A 12,358-nucleotide genomic window follows, 5' to 3' on the forward strand; every position below is an offset into this window, starting at 1 on the left:
TCAGTGTGAAAAAAGGAAGTGTGCTGGTTCACGTTTGCGTGTCATGTGACCTGTATTAAAGATATTAACTTAATTAAATCAAGTTAATAGTAAACAGGTCACACGTCAGCGTGTGGTGACGGAGCGAAGGAGATGTTACCCGAAGCCTTGGTTGAGCCGACTGAGTGAATTTGAACTTCGCGCTAATACTTATGCGCGTGATGATGGTGGTGTCATGTTCGCCGAATGACGTCATAGCAGGGTCAAAGGTGCGGGGGGAAAATATCCGATCACTGTCGCGGTTGACGATGGTGTAGTAAAATTAAAATGTGATTAGTAAAAGCCGAATTACAAGTTAAGTGGTTGTTTGATGCTTTCTTTCGAAAACGAATATGAAATTTTTGGAGTTGCTTGAACTATTTGTCATATAAATCAATAAAATAAAGAGGATGAGACAACAGAGGATGTGAAGAAGTGCGTTGACGTGTCCCCATGTCATTCCAGTGTATGTGAAGACGAAAAATTTGCTATCAGTGTCAAAAAACACAAGAGTATGCCTGTTCACACGTGTATTATGCGTGATATGTTCATGATACTTAATACATAAGACGTCAATACGGGTCAAAGGTGGGGGGGAAAAGTCGAAGCGTTGACGGGTAACGATAGCGTAGTAAAATTAAAATGTGTTTAGTAGAACTCGCATTGCAGGTTAAGCGGTTGTTTGATGCTTTCTTGCGAAAATGAGTATGAAATTATTGGAGTTAGTTGAACGATTTGTCATGAAAATATATAGAGAATGAGACTGTGAAAAAGTGCGTTGACGGGTGAGGATGGCATTCCAGTGTATGTGAAGACAAAAAAATTGCGATCAGTGTGAAAAAAGAGCACGTCGCGGGTTTAGACTTTTAAAGCCCGTTTTCCACTAGGCGAATTTTTTCGCTGGACGCGAAGTGATATCTGAAATCCGGTGATGTAATCGGTTTGCGAATAAATTCGCTGCGAAAAAGTGGAATCGCTTCCTACTTTTTTTCTGTTCGCACGAATAAATTCGCCCAGGGGAGAACGGGTTTAATAATACTTATGCATGATACTAATATTAGTTCATTATGTTTACCAAACGAGATTAATGTGATTCAAAGGTGAGATGAAAAGAAAACCGATGCATTGATGGGTGACAATGGCATTCCAGTGTAGACGAAGTAAATCAGTGTAGACGAAAAAAAATGCGTTGATGTAATATAATAAAACTACTGTGTTTGGTAAATTTTGCATTGCAAGTGAAGCGGTGGTTTGATGCTTCTTTACAAAATGAATATGAAATTATTGTAGTTGTTGAATGATTTGTCATGAAGGTCAATAAAGTTCACAGGTTTAATAATAATTATGCGTTATACCTATATTAGTTCATTATGTTGGCCAAACGAGATTAATGCGATTTAAACGTGGGAAAAAACCTGAGCCAAACCGATGCGTTGACGGATATCACTGACGTGATGAAATAAAACTGTTTAGTAAATCTCGCATTGCAATTCAAGTGAAGCGCTGGTTTGATGCTTTTTTGCAAAATGAATATGAAATTATTGCAGGTGATTAAACGATTTGTCATGAAGGTCAATAAGAATAAGACAGTGTATTAATTGATGGGTGTGGATGGCATTCCAGTGTATGTGTAGACGAAAAAATTGTGATTAGCCGGGTGTCAAAAAAGAGCGCGCCGCGGGTTATGATACTAATTAATATGAGTTCATTATGTTTGCCAAACGAGATTAATGCGATTCAAAGGTGAGGAGAAAAGAAAACCGATGCGTTGATCGGTGGCGATGGCATTCCAGTGTATGTGTAGACAAAAAAAATGCGATTAATGTCAAAAAAGAGTGCGCCGCGGGTTCAGTGCTTAGAGGTGTAATAATACTTATGCGTGATATTAATATTAGTTGATTATGTTCGCTAAACAAAATTAATGCGAATCGATTGAAGGTGGGAAAAAAATTGAGAAAATCGATGCATTGACGGATATCACTGTCGTGATAAAATATAATTGTGTTTACTAAATCTCGCATTGCAAGTGAAGCGCTGTTTGATCGGTACTCGTGTCCAGAATAAATATCATTGGAGTTGTTGGAACGATTTACTATGAAAATCAATAGAATAAAGAAAATGAGACAGTGTGAAGACAAGGAGTGTCGGTGGGTGGTGCATTGGTTCAAGGAAGGCGAGAGTACAGACCTAGAATGCGTCGGATACCGTGTTGTTGCATGTGGTTATGTAGCCAGAGATGTTCGTTCGAGCAAATGCGCGCCTACTTGACCGCGGAACAAGTAGAAGAAATTGAACAAATATTATATTAAGGTTGGTTTCTAGCTGCCCATAACACTATATGTATAGGCAGTTTTATTTTTAAAACCTTAAAGCATGATGTGTTGTTTAGGGTTTAATCAAGGTCGTGTGCATTGGTTAAATAACGAAGGCGTGGATACGCTATGGCTGTGCCGCAAAGATTCAGTACTCGGTTAAGGACAAATTGAACTTTTTTTAGTATTATTTTAACACCTTTTTTATATGAATAGTTTTTTACGTATTATATAATATATCTCATATACATTGCCAATATTATTATAAAAGTACTGATGTTACAATATAATCTTTATACATTGATGTTTTTGATATTCTTACTGCTGAAAGATTCCTTCTATAATGTTCTTTTGTACCTTTTGTTCTCTTGATATGATTTTTCTTGCGTATTTCTCGGGAAGCAATATTGTTCTGTTTTCTTCTATGATGATAAAGTCGCGAAAGAGATCGCATTTGCTTTCTTCAATCGCGCCTTCTAGTTTTAATTTATTTATAAGTTTTATAAAATTGTTCGCATTGAAAGTTGTGCTTGTGTTTTGATTTCCATGATAAAGAAAGGTTAATTTATATAGTACGGCCATTACCATTCTGTCTTATATATTCTATTCTGCGGAATGTTTTTCGATATTACGATATGTCAGTTTGTTTTATTATCCTTATAAACTATGTGTCCGTTACTTCCACAAACATTTTTCTCCTTTTCTTAATGAATATTTTCGCGGTTTTTCAATTTTTGGTTTTTTTCTTTCTGGCGGCGTTACTGCTGGTAGGGCGTGGTCATCATTTGTTGAAATCATCATACAATCTGTGAAATTACTCCATGATTTTTTTCCCCTTTTTTTCATCAGGAATTGTTTTGCGCTTGGTTTATTTCGCAATTTCCATGCATTGAACCAATTCCAGCGATATTCATCTATTTCCAAATCGATATCATCATACGCCTTTAGCAACTGAACCATCCAATCGCAGCTATTTTTTTGCTCAAACTCATATTCGGATAAGAGTAGAAGTAGGTTGAAATATTGTGTTCACGAAAGATTTGTGTGATATAAGTTTGTTTCATTTTCAATCATGAATTCTATAAATTTAAAGAGTTTTTCTGTGTCAAGCAGATAATATGCATTTTGTTCGTTTTTGCAGACCATCTCGAATGATTTTTTAGTTGAAATAATATGTTGATGTTCCGTGTTTAAAGCTGAGGTTTTTTCAATGCAACGTGTGTCATAGCAAGTTGTTATAATGCATGTGCCCGGATTAATTTCTTTAAATTCGTGATTGTAGCATGTTCCGTAGTATAGTTTCTTCATTTTAACGTCTTCTTCCAATGTGGTTTCACTATCCCTTTTAAAGTTGATCTTGTTTTTAAATTCATTCATTGTCGACTTTTTAGTTTGATTTCTCTTTGGTTTTTCGCTGTCCACACACTTGATCCAAGTACTAGCTCTTTAAGGTCTGACAGTCTGAAAAAATCCACGGCTTTTAAATGATCCGGGTAGCAGAATTTGAACTGTTCGGCTTTATCTAGTTCTCCCTGTTTTGCAATAATGCTACCTTTAATACCGTATATTTTTGAAATAATTTTTTCGTTGATCTCATGTTCACAATCTTTCATTGTGATTGGGAAGTATGTTTGAATGCAAAAATTGATGAAGTATTTTTCAGCTTCTTTGTATGCGACAACGATAATTTCGTTGAATAGTGATAGATTTGTCTCGTGTTTTTGTAGGAAGATTTGTTTTATTTCTTCTATAAATTCCTTTTCTTCGCATTGCATTTGTAAAAAGAAGTATTCAAATTCCCTTCGTCTTCGCGAAATGAAATCACAGGATCACACATTGTAATATAAAGATTTATTAAAAGAGTAATGATATGAGGTTATATTTATATGTACAACTTGAATAAAAAATGATATTATTTTTTTACAACTTTTTTCTTTAATTGGTTTGTTTTTAGTTCATTTCGGTGTCTCACATAATTTATACCTTGATTAATATTGTATATTGCTTTAAGTATCTTTTTTTTTCATTGAGGCGATCTCGAAGTTCGCAGGAGAGATTTGCAATTGCTGAGAAGGAACGTTGATCGTACACTAATATCGGGTAATTATTTCTATTTTGCGAGTAGACTTTGGTTGTTTTTTTTGTATACCCTTTGGTTGAGCATAAACGAAGTTCGTGTTCTGTGAATTCCGATTTTATTTTTTTTAATTCTTCGTTTAGCTTGTTTGATTCCATTTTCTCGTTTTCATCTTCTTCGATTTCATCATCCGAATCACTAATTTTCGCAAACAGACTTTCGATATCGTTTCGCCACTAATCTCATCCGAATGTTTTTCAATAGTTTGTTTCATCGCGATGATGTTTTTGCCGCTTCCCTCACCATGAAATGCTTGTGAGAGAAGATCGGATTGAATCGGAGTGAATTGCGCCATAGTTGATCTCTCCGTTGGTGTTGGATCCATCGCGATCACTTGATTTGGGGTTGGATTTCGAGCTGGTTAACTTGAGGTAAGTAGGTTTGGTATTGTTCGCGGTGATAAAAGTGTGTGGTTTGAAAGGAGAGGGGACGAGGAAGGAAGCGAAATTGGTGAGTTTAGGAAGGATAAATCGTTGAATTGTTGCTGATCTCGAATTTTGTGTGTTTGTTCTTGCGGAGGTTGAGTTGATGGTAGGCGAATGTCTTGGGATTCTTGCATTTTACTTTTTGTATATGCCATAAATTCGTTCCATAATTTCAATGGGTCGATGTTCCCAATTGTTGGTTGTGCAGTAGAATGTGCCATGTTGCGAATGAAGAAAAATTTTGGATTTTTTTCTTATGATAAGTCCCACCCCTTTTCATAAAAAAATCGAAGTTACGAAATATTTTATGGTAGAATATTTGAGTTTTTCAATTTTTTAACGATGCGGAATTAGATAATTTTTTTGTTCTAGTTAATTAGATAATTTTTTTAGCGTGATGAATGATATGGTGTGTTCTGGAAGAATTATGTTGAAACGATGCATAATTGGATTATTCTATTTGGTTGAGTTAAATTGATCTTTTTCAGCGTGATGAATGATATGGTGTGTTCTTGAAGAATTATGTTGAAACGATGCGTATAATGGAATATTCTATTTGACTGAGTTAAATTGATTTTTTTAGCGTGATGAATGATATGGTGTGTTCTCGAAGAATTATGTTGATGCATGAATATGGTGTCAATAAAATGCGGGAACATATTGCTGAAAGTTATTCCAGATGGCGGCGGGAAACGTCTATTCTTTATAGACGTTCGGAATTATTTAGAGGAGCAGAAAAGTCATATGACATTTACAGTTTTTATTACTCTTCTTCCGGTTATTACCCTGTGAAAGCACCTAATACATATTATGGTAATTTAGATTCTGCTTTTTTTTCTCGAAGTGGGATTCCCTTTCCATTTTTACGCGAGGATGAAGAGCTTATTTCGTTTTGTGAAATTCCAGATCGTGATTTCCGAATTGAGCTTTTAACGGCTGTTGAAGAACATCGAATTAAAAAAGATATTGATTCTCGTTTTAAAGGTTTTAGAATGGGATTGCGTGATTTTAATAAAGTTGTAAAATTGTTTGAGTATGAGAATGATCAATGTTTGAAGTTGAAAAAAAAATATTATTGTCTTCTCCCGTTTGGCTTTACATACATATTTTCGTTATTTTCCGTTTACGGTGGAGTTAATTTTTTTTGTGATAAAATTCAAATTAATTCTTTTACATACTTGTACCGATTGTTGATCAAACATCAATGGAATGATCACTTTACCTATGAGGATGGGTTTTATCTTCGAGATGATCATTTTTGCATTAATGAAAGATTTCATAGAGTATATTTAATGTGGAAAGAAAGATTTGGAAATTCGGGGTATTTAGCTTTGGAAACAAATGTTAGTCGCTTATTTGATGGGGAGCTTTTTTATCGTAAAGATCTAAAAACTGACAAAGATTACCTTTGCAATTATGAAATTACGCAGACAATGTCGGATTTGTCATTTACATGTTGCCACTAAGAAAACTTTAAGATGTAAAAATTGTAAAGTTATAAATCGGAGAAAAAAGAGAAATGATTTTCTTTTTGTTTGGTTCAAAATAAAGCAAACTTATGGAAGACATTATTTTGAGTATGGTACTTGTGAATGCAGAGGCTGGAACATGTCGTCCTGAAAGGTTATAATACGCTTGAGTATTAAATGATAGGGTAAACAATGAATTTTTGTGAACATATTAATAAATATTCAGTAGTTCAACTTAAAGACATTAATGAAAGGAAAGAAGAAATTTTAAAGAGAGTGACACATATTATAGATATTGATGGGTGGCCAATTAGTAAAAGGTATCTTTATGCTGAGGTCAGCATTTTTTCTGTTCGTGATATGATTTGTCATACTTATTATGTTTATCACCCTGGTGTTTTTTTGAGTGATCATGATTTCTCATCAGTTTCATATGTTTCAAACAGAATACATGGTTTACCATTTTTGAGAAAAAAGTATTCTTATTCTGATATCTCAGCATGAATTTCATAATATTTTTAAACGGAATTTTTCAGATGATACATTTGTTTTTGCTTTTAAGGGTGGGCATATTGAAAAGGACTTATGTTCTTATTATTTTCTTGAATGCATTAATCTTGAACTGTTTGGTTGTGCAAAATATGAAAAGCAATTACAAATTTTTGAAATGAAAAGTAAATCATGTTTTCGTCATGGAAAATGTTCTCGAGGATTACCATTTCACTGTTCTCGATTTGAGGTTTATTGTTTTAATTTATTTGTATTTAATGAACTTCAAAGAGTTGATAAATTTGAAAAGGTAAAAGGGTTATATATTCAAGGTGCTTGATTGTCCAGGTATACATTTTGAGGAGAAATGAGTGGAAATGCATGTATAAAGTTAGCTGATCCTGCATTAATTTATTTGAAACCATTGGATAAATATATGAAAAAAAAGCAATTGCGTCATTGTTTTGATCTTTGTGTTTATGCATTACCCTTTTATTTTGGGTGAAAAGAGGATGATTTTGAAAGAAAAGTTCGTGAAATTCAAAGAAGTAACGAAGTTCAAGTAACGAAGTTTACTCAAGTTGGAAATTTTGAATATTGGATAAATAAAATTGAAAATTATGAAGAGTTTCAGTTTGTTTTTGTTTGCAGTTATAAAAATTTTAAAAAATGCGTTATGTTTTTTCCCTTTCATATTTTTTCAAACGAACATATTGAAAAAGTAATATCGATTAAACCTATTTCAAAATACATTTTTGATGAAAATTTGGATTCATATGCTTTTCCTTTAGATGGAACATTTAAAATTTTTCAAGTTTTTTTAGCTGATAATTTTTCAAGTTTTCCAAAGGAAACCCGCATTCAAATTCGAGGGTTAATTCGCTTAACACATTTGTTAGTAAAGTCAGAATTGAAAAATAGATATGTTTTCGATATGCGAAATTTAACATCTGTTTTAAAGTATGAACAGCAAAAGGATTATGGAAAATTTTTGTTTGAAAATTATCTTTGCTTTTTATCATATTTTTTATCAATAAAACTTTATCAACATGCTGAATTGGAATTTGAAGAATTATCCTCGTTTATTAATTGGGAATTTATGAAGGTTGATGAAAATGAAGAGGAATGGTTTTGCTCGCTCTCTCATTTAGATAATGATACAAAAGAACAAAAACGATGGGGTGAAAAACTTTATAAAGTTTTAAAAGCAGAACGCATTGAAATGAAGGGGACATTTTTTGATAATATTAATGATGAATAATTATTTTCTATGTACTTATAAAAAGGATGATGATTGTGATATATCCTTTGATTTTTTATAATGGCAAATCATACTCATCATTACGATCGCTTAAAATCAATTTTCATGCATTTTGATAATGGAAATAATAGTATGAATGATGACATTATTTCAGTTATTAATAAAGGCGGTGTTGCAAAAACAATTATTGAATGGTATATTTCTCTATTGAGTGGAAAAAAATTCAGACTTATTTCAATTAAAAAGGGGTGATATCTTCGAAGCAAAGTTGCCTCAAGCTAAAGAGGGAAAAATTGCAAATGGAAGAAATGAAATTACGATCCTTCTTTGGGTGGGGGGTAATACGAACAATGAAGGCGTGAGAGAGCGGGGGTTCTGGGGCATCCCCCCGAACTTTTAAATTTTATTAGTAAATTTTTATTACTAGGGTCTCTAAAACGCAATTCCTCGCATTTTCAGTCGTGTTATTTCCCGAAGGTAAAAGCGCTATTTCTCCGAAAGGTTATTTCCCGAAGGCAAGGTTTATGGCAATCTTAAAGACACAGATCGACGATTTTTTATTTTTTGGATAATTTATTTAAATATTTCCATATTTATAATGGCGCAAAAATAGATTTAAATTAAAAAAGGGCAAAGGTTTAACTTCCCGTTTGAGCTGACGAAATGTTAATACTTCATGTTATAATGTTATTCTTCACCTAATCAAATCTTAAAAGTGATTCCTAAAGTAACTGGGTGGACGAGCCCCCAAGCCCCCTCACCCCCCAGCCCCCTTATCACACCCAGTCCTCCCCAGTCCCCTCCCGGACGAAAGAGCAAGATTAGCGAAACGAATTTTTAAATTTGATGATTTCTTTAGAAAATACGGTACATGAATAATTGATTTTTTATAAGTCTCTTGTGTATTCTATTTTATTTTTTTTCCCTCCTCCTCCTTTCTGCATAATAAACGGTGATTTTATTGTAGCATTTTTTGTCTTCTTTTGTATAGTTTTATTTAATCTTGCAAAGTACGGATTAAACCTTTTTCCCATCTTTTTTCTTAAGTGATTTGTGAATTTTCGTTTTGCTAATATGATATTGCGTATTTTTTTCCTTCCCTTTGATTTATATTTCATCGTAAATTATTCCAGGCCAATAGCTAATCACGTCCGTAGGAGGTAAATAATTCCGTATTGCTTGGAATTTTTCTGGTTTAATACAATTTCAAATCTCTTGTGATGATTGAATTAATCGGTTTTTCACCTTTTTTTCGTTGTTCACATAATGTGGTGCGCCATGTGTTGTTTTGTATGCATCTATGCATTTGCTTTTTGCTTTATTCCCATTGCAAATCATGCACGGTGCTGCTCTGTTTTTTCCATCATGTCGATGTTTTTCTTCTGTTTCTTTTTTCCCTGTATATTTTGCAATAAACATATTTTTGTTGATCCGTTTTTTAAAAGTGAATTAACCATTTGTAGCATCGGCAATACTGGATTTTTTTCATTCGGAGATTATTTTCCTTTTCATGTTTTCGCTGTTCTTTTTTGCGTTTGTTTTGCATTTGACATTTTGGATTTTAATTTTTTTTGTTACAGCCATTTTTCTCTTAATTTTTTTAGTAAATAGTTTTAATCCCGAAATAATTATCAAAATGATTTTCTATAAATTTTATCATATTTTCAATTTTGCTTTTAACATTGCTGCTAATATCTGGAATTTTTAATTGCATCATCTTATATCTATTTTTTAGAATTTCAGGAGGAATAAAATTTACTACATTATCATCTCTTTCGTAAAAATCGATAATATCGAAGAATATAAAAGGTGATATACAAATTGTCTCATCATTGTCTTCGACATCGAACGTAGTATACTTATCCCCTTGTATAAAGTAAACTTCAATTGTAGGGACAATATTCATGTTAACGAGATATGGGAAGTGTGTGTTTTAAGGCAAAAGATCCTTTAAATGCAATTGTGTAGTGGTTGATCATTCGCCTAATGCTGAAATAGGTACATGCATAAAAATGGATAATAAAAAAATTTAGAATTAACTAAATTTATAAAAACTACCTAAATTTATTAAAAAATGATATTTAGATATTCCTGATGGAGTGACTGAAGAGGACAGAAACACTCAAGAAAAAGAAAAAGAAAAAAAGAATTTACGGAATTGCTGCTGTTTTGTTTCTTCCGTTTAATTGATAAAAAATGATGAATGATTTATCTGAAGATGATGTGAGAAGATTAGTAAGTGCTTTAACTGAACATCGTGAAATTTTACAAGCAAATGATAATACGTTATTTTCATTGGAGCAAATTCATGAAAAAAGAAAAAAATATGAAAAATTTAAAAGTAAAATGTTAACGTATGTAGTTAATGTACCCAGAATTCAAGACATGAGTATCTATGATTTTATTGATAGTTTAAAAGAACTTTTTGAAGTGCTTTTGAGTGTCGCACGTTTAAACAGTACAAGTGATAATGACTATGCGCGTTTTGTTTTTTTAAATGCGCCTTCATACCCGTTTTCAACACCTGTTGTGAAATTGAGTGAATTGTCGTCGCAATTTTTCTTGGATACGTTTTCAAATATGATGCAAAGTGGAGATAATGCAGTTGCAGAAGGGTGGACAACATCGGTTTCGATTTCGATATTTTCACCGGAACATGTAAAAGCTAAACGGAAAAAACAAACTAAAAATAATAGAAAATCAAAAACTTACACGTTTCTGGGTAAGGGGAAAGACGATTCAGGTGATGCACGTGTTCAATTTTCAAAAAAAAAGAATGTACAAAAAAAATGGTAGAATGTACACGCATGGGAAATTAATGTAAAAAATGGTAGAAGTATCACGCATGGTGCATAAATTAATTGTTTGGGGTGGCGTTACTAACTGCCCTTTTACATTTGAGAAACCCAAAAAAGTTTGAATTACTTAGAAGGGATAATAAATTGATTAATGTTTTTACGGAAGAAAATATTTATGATATTTACGAAAAAATTAACCTACCCGTCGGGAAAGTTTCAGGATCAAATTATGAGTCAGTCTATGAGTCTTTTCTTTTGTGATACTTGTTTTAAAATAGTGCCACGCTCTTTTTTTGTTTTAAATCAAAAGAATAGGCGTAAATTTTATTATCACAGTTGCGAGAAATCTTTTTGCGTTAAGTGTAAAACATATGAAAAAGATCATAAGTGTTTCATGAAACCGCTTAGGGAAAGTAATAATACAGCGACATTTCCGACATTATTTTTTTTTTACTTCGAAACAAAAACTGATGAAAATGATGAAATGATCCCCTTCTATGCTGCGGTTCAAAAAGTTTGTCAATATTGTGAAAAACAGGAATTTGAAAAGAAAGATGAGAATGCTGAAAAATTTGCGGATCCATTTATTAAAAAAGCAAATTGTTCAAATTGCGTTTGCGGATATAGACAGTATGTTTTTGATAATAATGGAGATAATATTATTTCAGACTTAATTAGTTTTATAATTGAACAAAGAAATAGTATTTGGATTGCACACAACGGAAGTCGTTTTGACACAATTTTTTTATTACGAAAATTAATTAATGAACAGGAAATAATTCCCAATGTTACAATGAATGGGAATAAGGTAATGCGATTAAATGTACCCTTTGTTAATGCGACATTTCTTGATAGTTACTTGTTTTTGCATATGTCGTTAGCTAAATTTCCAACTTGCTTAGGTTTTGAAGATTTAACCAAAGGGTATCACCCCTATTTCTTTTACGATTTACAATACAAAGGTGCAATGATTGATGTTCGATTTTTGACCTAACAAAAATGGGTGATGAAGAAAGAAAGGCATTTAATTCTTGGTATAATAAGAAATGTAAATCAACATATGTATTTCGTGATGAGATTTATTATTATTGTGTTTCGGATGTTAATATTCTTCGAAAGGGATGTTTAATTTTTCAAATTTAATGAATGAAATTGCGAATGTTCGACCGTTTTACGATTCGTCCATGCTAACAATCGCAAGTGTTGCATTAAAGGTTTTTAAGTTAAACTTTTTAAAAAAACATCAAATGGCGTTAATTCCAAAACAAGGATATTGAGGGAATACCAATCAATCATTAATTGCATTATGTTGGTTAAATTCTATTCCTAATTTAACACACTCAAAAATGCATCAAAATGGTGAAAAGCAAATTTGTGGGCGACGTGTTGATGGCTTTGATGAAAACACAAACACTGTATATCAGTTTCACGAATGTTATTTTCATGGAT

Source organism: Dendronephthya gigantea, unplaced genomic scaffold (assembly GCF_004324835.1).
Source record: "Dendronephthya gigantea isolate DGI-Jeju-01 unplaced genomic scaffold, DenGig_1.0 000039F, whole genome shotgun sequence".
NCBI lineage: Eukaryota > Metazoa > Cnidaria > Anthozoa > Malacalcyonacea > Nephtheidae > Dendronephthya > Dendronephthya gigantea.